Genomic DNA, 5,438 nt, shown 5'->3' with positions numbered 1-5,438 from the left:
GGGATGGCTCATAAAAAGGCACCTTCAGAAGATGGTTTAAACTGCCATGGGTACCATTGTTTGGTGCTGGTTCAATGTGTAGAAGATCTGTTTTAAGAAATTCAGAGTAGTTTTAACTTGGAAGGCAACAACATCTCTGGAAGATGGGAGAAAACAAGGCCCCCTGTTCACTTCCTTCAATAAATTCTGCGGCAATGCAGTCGCGTCCCGCACATGCAGTTCAGTTTACTAACTTTCTTCCCAGAGTTCCCATCACCCAGCCTTTCTGGAGAACAGGACCAGTTGCTATAGATGAGCTGCAGGAACTTTTAGGAAGCGTTTCTGTTCCTCCAGAGAAAAACATCATTGTTTAAATCATCCCTTTGTTCCTTAAACATATCATGGTTTTCTAGCATAAAAGCTATCCTTTTAGTAAAAACAAACTGAAAGAAGTTAAATAATTTACAATCTTACTTGCAGTACTTTTACTTAATTCTATGAAAATTCTCTAAGGACAGATACTATTTAAAAATTAAACTAGTGAATTTTGCTTAATATGTAGAGAACTTTTTCTAATGTTTTTCTATAAAAACAAAACTTGCAAATATTTCACAGACATGGGCGTTTAGTGGCTCCTGCTGAGCACTGCCCAGTAGGTCTCTCCTAGACCCGGAATCGTATCTGGTTCCTTCTAAGCCTCTTCCCACAGGGCCAGCAGCCTGACCACACACGCAGCCTTGGGCACCGAGAACTGAAGCTCTTAAGGCGACAACACGTGACTTTTAAATGACGCTTTTTGGTCTCTAAGTCACATTCAATCATCACAGGCCAGGACAAGATTAAGAGCGACAACTGTGAGCATACTTTGTCCAGAGTCCTTTGGCCAAAGGTGAAAATGCAACGCGCCCTCTGCCTTGCTGACATCAACAACTTGTTAACACAGCGGTCTGAGGCAGGCACGGAGGTAGAAAGGGCAGGTGAGATGCCCCAAAACTCGACTTCTTTAAGATTTGTTAAGACTCAGTGTGGTAACAAGTGTCTCTCCAAATAGGATTTTCTTACCATCCTGTTATTCCAGAAGCTTTCTCTCTGTAATTATAAGAAAATACTTGTGTTTTTCAGTGTGTTTTTCCTGCTTTGAAAAGTTGGAAGTCTAATTTTCTTTAGCTGTTTTATTAAATTAAATTTTCATATAGTAACTAATAGAAAAGCTGGTCTCCTGAGATCTAATGTTTATTGTTCCTAGAAGGACAAAAAGATTTCATTCCTATAGCTGAATAATTCTGAAGAATAAATAATTCTTCCTCATCTTTTCTACTTTCTGTCTTCTCAGTGCAGAGCATCCACCTTTGGGATTCAATGTACCACCAATTTCAAAATATATATTTTAAAACTCTATCCACATTTCGCCATTGTATTTATATGGACATACTTACCACATATTAGGTTATAGAGTTCAATATTTTCGAACGGTTCAATTTCAGTCTTCTCTTTAAAACTGGGTCCATGTGCCAGAAAGATAGCCTAGATGGAAATGGTCCTACTATTACTAGATGCCATCTAAACTCAGAAACAGATGGTGGAAGAGACACAATTTTCCTTCTATACCAGCTCTCCCATTTGCAGCTTAGGCTTCTGTAAGGATTTCTGTTCCGATCTGAAATGATTTCTACATCATTTCCAGCTGTGGTGTTGTACAATCTCAATCAAATATAATCCACCCTGTGTTCCCTTCTCTCTCTACCTGCGTCCACAGCACGTCAGATGTCAACAGGCTAGGAGACTACAAGCAACAGTGGACAAGCCACGTCAGCACAGTTCCACCACAGCTGGGCAACAGAAATTAGCAATTCGTCACATAACATCTCGTATTCTTTTTATATTCCATTCATATCATTGCTCAAATATGTTAACACATGGCAAAAAATGTGGAAGTTTCTAAGCATTAAATTTTTGCACTACTTCTATGAACCCACTGATTTCTCAAATGTATCGCCCCTTTACTTTTAGGATGAAGAGACCCAAATATTTTTATTTATGTTAATTAATGTTAACAATTATTTTGTTTATAACAGATCTAATTGTTTTAGATTGTAAATAACTAGAAGAAAACCATCAAACATAAACAAGCGATTGTTTTCTGGTAACAGGGATATATACATATATATATATTTTTATTTTATATGTGTATATTTTATACGTGGATATTTTATACACATATTTTTTTCCCAAGATAGTCAGCAAAGAATTGGAGGTGTAGGATTTTCTTGCAGTAATTAAATTAATTATCAAATAGCCCCCTAACTAACAGAGAAGTGCTCTGTTTCTAGAGATTTTTCAAAGAGGTATAACTCCTCATGACAATGTTAGGAGGCAGTACATTCAAAAGAGCCTAACATTTTTTGCTATTTGGAAAGGGACAGGGCTGTGTGTATATGTGGGGTGTGTGTGTAGTGTCTGCATATGTGTGGGGTGTGTGAGTGGTGTGTATAGTGTGTGTGTATGTATGTAGTGTAGAGCCATGAAGCTCCACCTCTGGGGGACACGGCTGCCCTTCACTCCTGGACTCCTCCAGAGAGCGCCTTCCTGGGCTTCCCCGGCACAGAGGCTGCTGGTTTCCTTCCTGCCTCCCTGGCTCGACTTCTAGGTCTCTGTGCTGGCAGCTCTGTTTCTCCACACCTCTTCTAAGAGAAGTGCTTAGGGCTCCGTACTTGTCCTCCTCTCCCTTACATTCAGTCCCTGAGCATCTTATTTAGGTGCATATCTTTTAAATGTTTTATACGCCTCAAACACAATTTCGGATCTCCAGGTAGACTCTCTCTTAATTGCCTGTGTAACATCCCGACGTGCACGTCTAACACATATTAGGAACTCAACATGTCCAGCTGCTTTTCACTCTTCCCCTCCATCAGCGCCAGCCACAAGCTACCATCCTCCCACAGCTATGAGGGCTCTCCCGACACAGCAGACACTCACCCCTGGGCCTTTGCACTGGCTGTTTCTTCTGCCTGAGACATTTGCCCTGAGTATTTGAAAAGTTCTTCCTTCACCTTCTTCAAGTCTCTGCTCAAATGGCATCTCAATGAATCTCACTGTGTCCACCTTATTTAAGGTTTCATGCTGCCTCCATGGCATCCATAACACCCCCAGTCTCCACCTACTCTGCTTTACTTTCTCTTTATTTCCCATAGCACTTATCCCTAACATAGCAAATAATATATTCCTTTATTACGCCAGTTACCTGTATCCCCTTGTTAGAATGAACACTACATGAGGGCAGGGATCTTTATCTGTTCCCTTCACAGATGTATTCAAGAGTCCTGAACATTGCCCGTCACAAACTAAGTGCTCAATAAATACTTGTTAAAAAAAAAAAAAAAAGCAGTACGTTACCTCCATGCTCTTAAACTCATTGTCGTAACCATGGGTGCCTCCTCCACAGGATGAATAACTTTTACTCCTATAAAGAAATAATAGTATTACACTGTGATCAGTATATTGATATGACACCTTATTACACAGTGAGCTTTAATGGATTTTTATGTAGCTTCTGCTTTCACATAAGTAAATTTTTCTGTGAACAACAGCATGAATATAGTTATTTTCATGCTCAAATTCATAACCACAGGGGACCAAGCAGAATGGCAGGGGAGACGGAAGGAGAATTCCAGGATCTGTAAATAGAATTCAAAGCCTTTGACTCATAGACAGCGACAAAAAGATGACAGCGGAGGGAGAGATTTTAAGAAAGAATTTGGCTTCAAGCTCACCTGCCCCTTTACACATAACTGTCTGCGTGATTACAAAGAGTTTGATTAATATGTCACTTGAAGCATGTCAGGACTTTAGAAATAAGTCTTTGGAACTAGGAAAAATATTGACTCCTATTTTACAGCGGAGAAGTCTAGTGAAAGAATATCAAAGCACGAACAAAGAACACCCAGGGCGAGTTACTAGAACACTTGGTGAGGGGCAGCCAGCATATTCCCTAAAGTCAGAGGTTATTTTTAACTTCTGAGACTGTCTTCCACAGGCTGTTGCTCTATGACTTGAACAATTTTTCAAATTTAATTAATTTGTCTTTGCCTACTTTTTATACTTTAATCTTTGAATTGAGCAGTATTAGTAGTTTTATACATAGTCAGGTTTTATATTGAAAACAAAATAGCAATAAATGAACCTAGACTTTTATTTTTTTGAGGAAGATTAGTCCTGTACTAACATCCTCCGCCAATCCTCCCATTTTTTTTTTTTGCTGAGGAAGATTGTCCCTGGGCTAATATCTGTGCCCATATTCTTCTATTTTATATGTGGGACATCTGCCTCAGCATGGCTTGATAAGTGGTGAGTAGGTCCACGTCTGGGATCCAAACCAGTGAACCCTGGGCCACAGAAGTGGAGCATGTCAAGTTAACCACTATGCCACTGGTCAGTCCCAGCCTAGATTTTTTTGTTGTTGTTGAGGAAGACTAGCCCTGAGCTAACATCTGCCACCAATCCTCCTCTTTTTGCTGAAGAAGACTGGCCCTGAGCTAACATCCATGCCCACCTTCCTCTACTTTATATGTGGGACTCCTGCCACAGCGTGACTTGCTAAGCAGTGCGAAGGTCCACACCCAGGATCCGAACTGGTGAACCTCAGGCCGCTGAAGTGGAACATGTGAACTCAACTTCTGCGCCACTGGACCAGTCCCCCAACCTAGACTTTCTTTAAAGCAACAATGTTATATTCGTTCAAATTAGGTCTCTAAGGAGAGAAAAAGACTCCTGCTTCCAATGGTTGGCCTTGAAAGATTCCTCTCATTTGCTTCCCCACTCCCCACCTCCCAATCCCCAGGGCAAATACACACACACACACACACACACACACAATGTTTTTGTTTGTCTTTATATTGTAGGCTTAACTGAAAACAGGACTTTATTTTAGTGTCTTAAAAAACCAACTTTTAAAAAATTCATAACTGACTCCTACTCAGGTTAAATAAAGATGAATCACAACACTGAGCAGGCCACACTCCACTCTGCCGGGCAGAGGGAAGGCAGGAGAGGCTGAGGACTGCCTGGAATGGGGAGAGCACAGGCGTCCTGTTTACAAGGGGCTTAAACTCAGTCACACTAAGGGGCCAGTGCGCGTCCTCCTCTCAGTTAACTCCAATAAAACGGTTGGCGTAAGGTAAAAGTTGTTTAAAAACATTTTTGTCCTTATTGCATGGATATTTGGTTCCCCGAGATTACTGGAAGTATTTCATGGGGGACAATTAAGTTTTAAATTCTGTGTGGGAAGTTAGAGTACTCATTAATGAAAGAAAGAGAAGGTCTTTTAAACCAAGTCCTTAGTAAAATTTTCTAAAATTAGGCCTTTATTTATCTTTCTACTTTCAGAAAAATCTAGCTTTTTTGTATTTTCAACTCCTAACCCAACTCTATTAGAAAACTTTAGTAAACATTGCATAGCATTA

The 5,438-nt window shown here is 40.3% G+C and overlaps 1 long non-coding RNA gene across 1 annotated transcript; it reads right to left on the bottom strand.

Moving 5' to 3' along the window:
* On the bottom strand, window positions 1-4,059 carry LOC124232527 (uncharacterized). The gene is made up of 3 exons (XR_006886876.1): window positions 3,373-4,059; window positions 1,416-1,503; window positions 1-87 (listed from the first exon to the last, which is right to left on the bottom strand). It is a non-coding gene; the product is annotated as an uncharacterized LOC124232527 (long non-coding RNA).
* Window positions 4,060-5,438: the final 1,379 nt, after the last annotated feature.

The sequence above is a fragment of the Equus quagga genome, unplaced genomic scaffold (assembly GCF_021613505.1).
Source record: "Equus quagga isolate Etosha38 unplaced genomic scaffold, UCLA_HA_Equagga_1.0 HiC_scaffold_7107_RagTag, whole genome shotgun sequence".
In the NCBI taxonomy this organism is placed as follows: domain Eukaryota; kingdom Metazoa; phylum Chordata; class Mammalia; order Perissodactyla; family Equidae; genus Equus; species Equus quagga.
This window is presented reverse-complemented; position numbering and strand designations above follow the sequence as displayed.